This window comes from Oryza glaberrima, chromosome 8 (assembly GCF_000147395.1).
Source record: "Oryza glaberrima chromosome 8, OglaRS2, whole genome shotgun sequence".
NCBI classification, from domain to species: Eukaryota; Viridiplantae; Streptophyta; class Magnoliopsida; order Poales; family Poaceae; genus Oryza; species Oryza glaberrima.
The window spans coordinates 15,171,867-15,184,106 of NC_068333.1; positions in this window are offsets into that span (position 1 = coordinate 15,171,867).

A 12,240-nucleotide genomic window follows, 5' to 3' on the forward strand; every position below is an offset into this window, starting at 1 on the left:
AGGCTTACCGCATGGTAACATTGGGTGGTGGACGTGCATAAATCTACTCCTTGTCAAGTTGGCTGCACACATGGCAGCACGGTGGGTGGCAAATTTGATTCTCCCTTTAGAATAATCCTTTGATTAGATGCACAAATCCAGCGCTTGACAAATACGCTGACCACATGACAATAAGGCAGATAGGTGTTGAATAGTCCCATATTGGTTGTGGAAGGGCAAATGACCTAAGATATAAGTGAGGGAGCCCCTCAACTTAATGGCTAGCTTTTAGGGTGGGAAAGGCCCTTTACGATCCTACAATTGGTATCAGAGCCTGGCTAGGTTAACATCTATGTCCGATGGACACCGTGTGTGAAGGCTTGATGGACCGTGGGTGCCTGCGGGGCCCGTATACCAGATGGACCGTGGGCCAGTGGGGCCCGAATACGGTGAAGGGGCTGAGGGACAACAATGTGTGAAGGGAGAGATTGTTGAATAGTCCCACATTGGTTGTGGAAGGGCAAATGACCTAAGATATAAGTGGGGGAGCCCCTCACCTCAATGGCTAGCTTTTGGGGTGGGAAAGGCCCTTTACGATCCTACAGTAGGGATGGAAATGGACGAAATCTAGTTCTACCATATTCATTTTTATATTTTCTCAGAATCCTAATCGAAAATCCCGGATACAAAAATGGAATCGAATATTATTAGATACAGGCATGGAGCGAATACGTAACGGAGTGAATACACTAACGAATATTTAGCAGAATTTAAAAATCCCTCAAATTGAGCTTCGTGAAGTAACGAAGAAATATAGCTTGTTATTTTTCATCAACATTTTCAAATTTTATATCGTTAATTTCTAGACGGTTCTATAACCATTTGTGAAAATCGATTTTCATAGTCAATATCTGTTGATGTGAAAACACGAGGCCTAGGAGATCTGCTTAACTCCAGTGTAGGTCCAAAAAGCTTGCCTTTAGGTTCATGAGCGTGCCAATTAATTTGATCCTGCAATCAACAAGAAACAAAGACGGGAAAATAGCAGTTAAATCCATAAGCGATAGCCGATCGGCCAGTCGCCGATGACATATCATTTATCTTTGAGCCGATGTCATCTTTGCATCGATCGGCATTCATGAATAAACAAGAAAGACTAAATCTATTCGATCGGCTGTAGATATTAATGGTATATAATCCTTATGTCGATATATACTTAAATCAAGTGATTGGGATAGATCGGTCGCCATGCCAAGACAGTATAAATCACTTAGATCGAAATATATATTAACAAGAAGATTATAAGCATTCATAGCATAGCCGATCAGATAGATCTAGCAAGTATCGGCTAATACTCCAATACCACTCTATATTAAGATATTAAAGCAAGCAAAATATATCAAACAGGAAGCTTAATATACCTAAAAGCAATAAGATCTCAACATAAATGGCAGATCTAGCATATCAATTAAGCACATAAGATATAAGGCTAAATCAGGTAAGATCGGCTGAAACCCCGATACTACCCTAATCGGCAACCAAAGACAGGCTAGAGATTGAGATTCTAATAATGACTTATAAGGTCAAACTCAACTGATGCAGCTATAAGTATGAAAAGAAGAGCAATATCTAGACAATCAAGCCGTTGGATATTTCATAGGGTGGTGGATACTCTATATAATCTAAGTCAACGTTGGAATTTAACCTAATCGGCTGCTCTCTAGAGATATATATTAGCCGACTGAAGGTTAAATAGCAATATTGCCAAAGATTATATAGAATATATGATAACTCGACAACTTACATAAACAAGATTAGAGTGTCATAAAGATGGAAGCACTAATCCCGAGAACGCAAGCCGCCATAACAAGTTTTACCTCTAGTTGAAGATCGAAATCGATGCAGCTCAACCCGAAAGCAAGAACTCATCGAAAATAAAACGAAAGTAAAAGGGTGGCGATGCGCCGAGATTGTTATTGAACGTGTGTTATCTGATTACATGGGTCTCGGGTTCTATTTATACCCGAGATTACAAAATATGCCCATGTCGGACACGACTCTTATTTCTAACAAACTCTAAGATACCATAAGTCTTTGCGGCAGACTTTTGCCCAAACTTATCTCTAAGGAAATTACATAAAATATCCTAATTAATAGATACAATTGCCTTTCCATGACTCAATCCGTGTGTGGCAATCCATATGAAGCACGTTAACTCAACCCGACAACGTGTACCGAGTCGTATTATCGGAGTCGGCTCAATCGGCTAACCTTGTCCGACTCGAACTTTGCCGATTCTGGTCGCAGTCTATTCGGACTTCAGCCGATTCTTGCTCTGTTTCCAGAACGATCTACCTCTTGGATTCCGCTTCGGTTTTATCTTCATCTCCGATACTGAAATTACCAAATTTTTCGTTAACAATATCTTAAGTGACCCTCTTGTGAAAATGATTTTCCACTTCCTGGTCCCTTAATATCTCTATGTATAGCTTACTCACCATCTGACATGTTAAGCTCTCGTTATTTAGATTGAAGATGCTATTCATGTTAGATTGAGAGTGTTGCCTAAGTTTTTTTTTTTAATAATGGAAGAGATTTCACTAAGGCCAGATTTTATATGTTATAGCAAGACTAATTTGTTAGGTACTACGATGAGTTTATATGTTATAACAAGAATAAGCCAGGTATGACGAGTTTATATGTTATAACAGGACTAATTGCCATGTACAACTTGCTTGTGATGTTGTTGGCTGATATAGTATTTCTTGCTCATGTTTAACCATACGTACCATGATAGCTATCTGTCGATTCTAGAAATCGGTAATAAGAAAAGGGGTTGTGTATGGGAGCTAAAGTAAATAGGTCATGAGACAAAGGTTTAGGTAGGTTCAGGCCCTCTCGACGAGAGGTAATACTCTAATCCTGTTTGCGGATTAGAATCCGCCGGGTGTTGTACTAATTTGACGATCTAGTTGAAGCTTATGCCCTTGGAGGGCCTCTAGCCCACCTTATATAGGTTGGAGAGCAAGATTATAACGATAGAAACCTAACCAAATACGGAATCAATTTTCTTATCCTGCATTACAATTTACCAAACCAAGACTTTTAAGTCGTCTCCTTAATATAGAAGGAGATGTAACACTCAAGTCATGATCTGTTACATATTCTATAGATATAATGTATCCCTTATAACTAATCGGATAATCCAGCCATGTAGGTATATAGTATCTGTCGATTCTGGAAATCGGCAATGATAAAAGGGGGTAGCGCATAAGACCTAAAAGTGGCAGGATGCGGAAGACAAGGATTTAGGCAAGTTTATGCTCTCTCAATGAGAGGTAATTCGCTACCTGTTTAGGATTGTATCCATCGGCTGTATATTGATCTGACGATCTAGTTGTGGTTTATGTGTTGCCATGTTTCTATGCCCTTGGAGGAGTAGAGGACATCGGGCCCACCTTATATAGGTTGGGGAGCAGGGTTACCAAGAGGAAAACATAGTCGGATACGACATCAGTTTCCTAATCACTTATATGGTAGTACCTGGTTAGGACTCTAGGTCCTGTCATAGAACACTAGGTAACATTGCAACCGAGTCCTACTCTATAACATAATATATGGATTTAGCCCACCTCCTATCTCTAGTCGAATATGGAGGTCGTGTGGGGTACCTGGTACCCAAATTCTCCACAGCTGGCCCTAAGACCTTCACAGTCAAGTTGCAGTCTTCTCTGTGGTTCATGACCAATACTGAGTGCTTCATCTTCCCTGCGAAGGCTTCCCGAGTGCTTCCTTCTTGAGTCCTCATTTGATAACTTGCATAGAGGCTATGGAGGGCTCGTCCAAAAGATTAAATAAAAAAGATATATCAAGTAGATGAATAAATAGGTGCAACGAATAGATGCGCCTAATAGGTGTAACTCCTGACTATGTGATTAATTGAACAAACCAAGCATATAGTCAAGAACTATAATTTTAACTAGTCGAGTGACTTAATACGAATATATAACATATGCAGTGTGAGTCTCTGAATAACATGACCCGAACAATGTACCGACTGCATAGAATATGTTGCGCGTAGCTCTAGGCCAATTGTGGCTTAAGAATATAATGTGTATAGCTCTAGGGCAACGAGGTCTTAAGAATGATACCAAGTAGCACCCGACTCTTACAAAGAAAAAGCCTTATAAAAGCCACGAAAGCATGCTATTGGTCACCTTTAAAAATTGCATAGCCCATGACTCAAATTAAAAGCCTTTATGCAGCAATAAAGGATTTTGAAGGTATTGGGCTCACATTGAGCGCATATTGCCAAGACAAATATGCTCAAGTCCCTATAAGACACAGAATTTCAGCACACCTGAAGATATATGGCATATATGGTATAAAATCTGAGTGAAATAACACCCATAAATAGATTTACTAGCCACCTGACAACAACCAAACTATATAATCAGCCTAAAGCCATAATTTTGGTCTTTGTTAAAGAATGCATACATATGTAGCTCAAAACAATGATATAGTATCCAATCAATTGCCTTATGAAATCCAAACAATGACTTAACTTATATAAAAAAGTTATCAGGTCAGCTATATATAAAGCTTAACTGTTTGCCACCTTTTAAATTGCATTGTAGTAACTCCTAAAAAGTTGAATAACAATGGTATAAAAAGATTTCTAAGGTATTGGGCACTTGATCACGCGCAATTTTGTCTAAGAAAAAAATGCCTAAGTCCCTAAAAGAATGTGATGGGTCACACCTAAAAATATGGACTGTGGACATATTGGACCTCAGCCAAAAATGCTAACTGATACCCTTAAAATGACGAGACATGTGCCTATCGGTATGCTCATGTATGACAAATCTCCCAGGTGATGTAGACCGAGCACACTTCATCTGAGTGGCTTATGATCTGAGTGGTAAGTCAAATGGTAAAGTAACAATCTGGCGATTACTGAGGTGGTCAATAAAACAGAGGTGTAAAGTACTTGAAATGATAGCACGAAATATTTAGTTGAAGTGTGCTCGGTCATTAGAAGTGGCGCAGTAAAGATGAGATCGTCCATTAGAAGTGGCGTAGTAAGCCAACTGTGAAGATGAGATCATAAGTCAACGAGCACACTTCATCTTAACACACTTTGTCGATGGTAAAGATGAGATAATCCATTAGAAGTGGCGTTATAAGCCAACCGTGAAGACGAGATCATAAGTCAACGATGATGAAGGTAGCCTATGGATAACCCGGGTTAGATAATATGTAAACTACTTGAAATGATAGCGCAAAATATTTAGTTGGATGGGGTCTCAATAAAACTCAAATAAAACAGTAACCATCCAACCTTGTCGCTGCCCTACCAAGTAAAATTACCTTAGCCTCTTCTTCACATGTGGAAGCCATCAATGCAAGACATGCATCTTCACTTGTCTCCTTTCGATCCAAATACCAAAGTCTATCACGTCTGACGCCAATCCCAAGTTTCTTCCCTGTTTGCCTCTCCTTAATTAAACAATTCTCACGATCAAGAGAGACCCAACAGTCCATATGATCAACAAGAGAACTTATTGAAACCAAATTCACTGGAAAAGAAGAGACATATAACACTGATGATAAAGTGATTGAAGGAGTATATTGTATTGCTCCCTCTCCCTTAACTGGGCATGATGTTCCATCAGTAGTTTGAATTGTTTCTTTTCGTGTAAATGGGTATGGTTTATATGATGCAAATTCTCCACATGTACCCGTGACATGTTTGGATGCACCCGAGTCTAGTATCCAATTTGAATGAGAACTATTGATGGACATAAATGCTTGGTTTGAGTTACTGTTAGTATTTCTTAACGACATTACTAGAAATATTCATTCCCAGCAATGGCGAAGAAATAGTCCTAGTATATTTATGGTTATAGAAGTAATCCGCAAGCGCATGGATATACCATTGTAGCATTTCACCCGGAAGTATTCCAAGATATCGTATTTATTTAATCCCAAGGGAAGATTGTGAAAGACAGAACTATGCTAACATATACACATATATATTACTTGCCTTTATCAAAGCCTAGGCAGGGGTTAATTTAATATGAGGGAAGAGTGACACGAAACGAAGCTAATAGATTTCCTCAGATAAATAATTCTAACTAAGTGGAAGAAGAGATAGAGAGAACTCATTTCCTATGCTTCTAATATACACTCAACTTTACTCTGCACTTGCTAGTATACAATGATGTGGCCAATACCCCCTAATAGTGTCCTCCTGGTGTTTCGAGAGACCACCCCGGGTTACCGAGTTTCTTATGACAACCTATCATGGCCATCTAACCAGGGTTAAATACGGAGGAGTACCCTCCCCAAGAATTTGTCTTAGGAATATATAATAACGTGGAGGAATACCTGTACTGAGCTATCATCATCAGCGGCCCACCTCTACTGTCCCGCAGCATATATGCCCAGATAATGATATTTACTAATCTAAGCACCATGCTTACATTAATAAATACTACTCTACACCTCTGCAGAAGATATAGAGCAATCGATAATTCGGACATTAAACCCACACCATTGCACCTCTCTGGTAGGCTATCCACACAATTATACTGACACAAATGTAAAGCAAGAGCAGTACTCATACTACGTAAAGTACCGAGAATATATAAAGAAGAATATTTCATTAATTCGGAAAGTATTATAGAACAGAATAGAAAAGCTACTAGAGCCATACCGAAACTCCTCCGAAAGCTCTGAGCACTCCGAGAACTATTCTATACTACTTCCATTTAGCACTAATCTACTAAATAAAGTATGAAGAGGAATCTTGAGCTTGCTTGAGTGTGTTGAGAGAGTGAATGGGCTCCTCCTTTTATAGGGCTGTTATGACAGTTGTAGCTATGCGAGATGTCCATTTTGCCCTTGCAAAAGTCATTGAGGAGTGATCTGGAGCGTCCACGTAGAGGGCCAGCCGGAGCCGACGCCAGCAGGTTCAGCCGAACCTAGGCCGGCCCAACAGGCCTCCAACTTCGGGCAGGGCACTGACAGGTGGGTCCTTTAGTAGTTTGTGACAGTTAAGTCAGTTTCCGGATGGTTACACCTGACATGTGGGCCCTCCTTATCCTTTAGCTTGCTTAGGAGTGAGGTTTCTTCACTTTCTCTTTATTTTATTTGCTAAAATCCTGCAACATATTATTCTCAAAGTAAAAGTGGAACTATATTATTCTAAAATAAATATACATTGCAAGCATAGCTAATTCTCCATTATTTTAGTTTTATTGACGATCGAAATTTATCTGTAACGACCGTCAACAGTTACCTTAGGTGAAATTAACAAGGTTGGCAACATCAACATTTGTAGCTTCAGAAGAACCCTCTTTATGAGTGACCACATTAGTTTTGTGATCACCTCTATACTCATAGCCTCTACCTCTGTTACCACTACCCACATAACATCTTCCACCTCTTGCTCCACCCCTATTACCACATCTTCCTCTCCCATAACTAGGCTTGCATGGAGCACGGCAATCACGCATAAGTTGCCCCATCTCACCACAATTGAAGCACTCCCTGGTCTCTTTACTTTGTGCTACTACATATATGGTGTGGACACCTGGACTTTATATTATAATTGCGAATTGAGATGAACAAATCAAATCAAGAAGCAAGCATAATATAAGATCCGAAGCCTCGAATAGAGAACGTAGGAGATGAAGCTAGGCCTTTAGCTTGCCAGCCAATTTCAGCATTTGATGTGCCCGTCAAACCACACGAAGGCGGCGACTAGATATGTTACACATTCAGGAGACTTGACAAAACAACTAAAGATCTAATGCATCCCAAATGTTCTAAACTCATACTCATGTGAAGCTAGTTCCCAGGATATGCACTAGCTCCACGCTTTCATCTTAAGCAATGATTGTTGGCATTTCTTAACGTCACAGATAAAATCCGCAAGCGCATGGAAGATACTGATGTAGCACTTCACCCGGGAGTATTCTCGGGTATCGATTTCCACAGGGAACGTGTGTGCTTAGCTCTTCTTCAGGTTCATCCAAGGACACAAAGCAAAGATAAGCAAAGGGTAGAGAGGATTTCCTAGTGAGAAATAGTGTCTAAGGAAAACTTAATTTTAATCCTAACGCGATACTTTAGGCACTAGAAACCCGATGTTCCCAGATGTCGCTCTACTACGTACCCGGACAGAGAGGACTTAAGTGCTCTTGAGCGCTGTCACCACCACTACACCCACCTCTAACATACTATGGGATACGCAGCAACCACCGGAAATTAATTACCCAGACACCGCGTCTACGCAATTAATAACTACTCTAGTGCTAGCTAAACACTAAAGAAATCACTATATAATTAATGGACTATAGTGAACAATGATCCCGTATGCTAATTTGGAATGAACCAAGAATAACTCTCACGAAGCAAATCTTAATTACTCATAATGATATTTCTATTGAACCAGAGTAATTAACAAAGTACAAGAATAAGGAGAGGATTACCGACAACTCTGGTATTCCTCCAAATTCTACTACTTTATTCTCTCCGTATTCTAAGTATACTATAGAACATATAAAGAACTTAAAGTATACTTAGAGCCTCTTATAATTCAGCTCTATATCTTGGTGTGTGTTGAAATGAGGGATGAGGAGGGGTATTTATAGGTGAAGAAGTGCCTTGGGAATGTGGAGATGCTAAAGCATCCAAAGAGCATCTCTTCTCTCCTCTTGACAAGTGTTCATGACGGTTTCTTCAGGTAAAACGCTCACAGCCGTCATTGGGAGTTCGTTATCCATAGAATGCAACTTGGGCTAGGGCCAGCGGCCTCCTGTTAACGACCAAATTTGGTAATTCAGGTATCAGAGATGAAGATAAAACCAAAGCGGAATCTAAGATAGAAATCGTTCCGGAAACAGAGAAAGAATCAGCTGAAGTCCGAATCGACTGCAACCAAATAGACAGAGTTTGAGTCGCACAAGGTTAGCCGATTGAGCTGATTCTGACAATACGACTCGGTATACGTCGTCGGGTTGGATTGAAGTGCTTCACATGGATTGCCATGCACGGGTTGAGTCCTGGAAAGGCAATTGTATCTATTAATTAGGATATTTTATGTAATTTCCTTAGAGATAAGTTTGGGCAAAAGTTTGCCGCAAAGACTTATGGTATCTTAGAGTTTGTTAGAGATAAGAGTCGTCTCCGACATGGACATATTTTGTAATCTCGGGTATAAATAGACCCCGAGCCCCATGTAATCAGATAACACACGTTCAATAACAATCTCAGCGCATCGCCACCCTTTTACTTTTGTTTTGTTTTCGACGAGTTCTTGCTTCCGGGTTAAGCTGCATCGGTTTCGATCTTCAACTAGAGGTAAAACTTGTTATGGCGGCTTGCGTTCTCGGGATTAGTGCTTCCATCTTTATGACACTCTAATCTTGTTTATGTAAGTTGTCGAGTTATCATATATTCTATATAATCTCCGGCAATATTGTTATTTAACCTCCAGTCGGCTAACATCTATCACTAGAGGGCAGCCGATTAGGTTAAATACCAACGTTGACTTAGATTATATAGGGTATCCACCACCCTATGAAACATCCAATGGCTTGATTGTCTAGATATTGTTCTTCTTTTCATACTTATAGCTGCATCGGTTTAGTTTGACCTTATAAGTCGTGATTAGAATCTAGATCTCTAGCTTGTCTTTGGTTGTCGATTAGGGTAGTATCGGGGTTTCAGCCGATCTTACCTGATTTAGCCTTATATCTTATGTGCTTAATTGATATGCTAGATCTGCCCCTTTATGTTGAGATCTTATTGCTTTTAGGTATATTAAGCTTCCTGTTTGATATATTTTGCTTGCTTTAATATCTTAACATAGAGTGGTATCGGAGTATTAGCTGATACGTGCTAGATCTATCTGATCGGCTATGCTATGAATGCTTATAATCTTCTTGTTAATATATATTTCGATCTAAGTGATTTATACTATCTCGGCATTGGCGACCGATCTATCCCAATCACTTGATTTAAGTATATATCGACATAAGGATTATATACCATTAATATCTACAGCCGATCGAATAGATTTAGTTCTTTCTTGTTTACTCATGACTGCCGATCGATGCAAAGATGACATCGGCTCAAAGATAAATGATACGTCATCAGCGACTGGCCGATCGGCTATCGTTTATGGATTTAACTGCTATTTTCCTGTCTTTGTTTCTTGTTGATTGCAGGATAAAATCAACTGGCACGCTCACGAACCTAAAGGCAAGCTTTTTGGACCTGCACTGGAGTTAAGCAAATCTCCCAGGCCTCGTGTTTTTCACATCAACACGCTTTTGGCACGCTCAGTGGGACCCAGTTTCAGCAACATCTTCTCATGGCTGAGATACCACCACAGTCACCATCATCGGCAACAAAGCCGGTGGTCCCTCCTCAAACCATGATTCCAAAGCCCACAGGAACCAACGAGTCTGAGGTGAACGAAGGAAATATTATGCCAGTCACTATAGATAAGCTATCACCAGAGCAGAAGAAAGAGTTTGAATTAATGATGAAACATAAGCAACAGCAATTCATGAATTCATTCACAGAGACTCGACAAGGGAGAGTTGTTCAAAAGTACAAGCTGAAGCTAGTTGCCGATGTCCCTGGAACAAGTTCTTCTAAAGATGGTGAGGTACAAAAAAACTCAAGTTGGTACAGATAATTCAAGCAGTAAGGGCATTGCAGGTGGTTCGGGCGATAAAGGTGATGAACCCCAAGATGGTTCGGTTGAGGATCTCGGTGAAGATAGCAACAGAGAGCAATTGCAGTTCAACAACTTCCAAGATCGGATTGACTATGCCGTGCAACATGCTTTGATCAACCAATCTGGAGTGCTAGTTAATACCTTGACAAACATGGTGAAGTCTGTGGTCGATGGCACAATAGCTGAGCATCAAACTACGGGGCCAGCCTATTTACCAGGGGGTGTTTTCCCGAACTACAGGCCTTTGGTCACAAGCAACCAACAGAGTGCTTCCAGTGTACCACCAGTTCAGCCGACGGTACCGGTTTCAACTCCTGGACCAGCTGCACCATCACTGGCACAAAGGCAAATGACCAATCCTCGATTGTTGACCAGGGAACAACCGCAGCATGTTGGGCAAAATATCAATCGGCTGACTCAGGACCAGGTTGCTGCAATGTTTTTACCAAATCCAACAATTGTCGATCAGTACAATCAGTGCCGATTCAGCAAACACCGCCAAGGCAACAGACCGTTCAGCCGATCCAACAGCAGCACTTGCAACATACATCGGCTAGATTGAGGACACTTGACAATCGGCAAAGGCAGCACGCTGTGACTCAAGTTGTCCCTGGGCATTTGGTACATAATGTTCAGCCAGATCAATCGGTTGTAGCTCAAGTTATTCCTGAACATATGGTGCACAACATACAGCCGAATTTCCAGAATTACCTGGGAGGTAATTTGAACTACCAGTACCAGCCTCCGTCACCTCATGTCCAATACCAGCAAAGAGGATCACCTCAGCCCCAATTTGCTCCTCAGCTTAATCAGTTCGAGCCGATACAGCAACAGATGCAAGTAGTACCTTAGCAGAGGCCTTGGGCCCGTATGATTGTACATGTGATGAGGGAGCAGTTTGGGCTCAAGCCAAAGGACTCTGGAAATTTGTATCGGCATCCATACCCTGAGTGGTTTGAAAGGGTTCCATTGCCTGGCCGATACAAGGTACCAGACTTCTCAAAATTTTCAGGGCAAGACAATGTTTCGACTTATGAACATGTCAGCTGATTCTTGGCTCAATGTGGTGAGGCATCGGCTGTTGATGCCTTGAGAGTTAGGTTGTTTCCTTTATGTTTGTCCGGATCGGCATTCACATGGTTTTCTTCTCTGCCATATAACTCTGTCAATAGTTGGGCCGATTTGGAAAATCAGTTTCACAGCTATTTTTATAGTGGAATTCATGAGATGAAATTGTCTGACCTAACAGCAATTAGGAAAAGGCATGATGAATCTGTGCAAGATTATATCTAGAGATTCAGGGAGATGAGGAATAGGTGTTACAGCTTGTCTTTAACAGATTCCCAGTTAGCCGATCTGGCTTTTCAGGGCCTGATAGCACCAATTAAGGAAAAATTTTCATCCCAGGATTTCGAGAGCTTATCGCATCTTGCACAGAAGGTCACTTTGCATGAGCAAAGATTTGCCGAAGCTAAGGAGAACTTCAAAAGGATCAACCATGTATA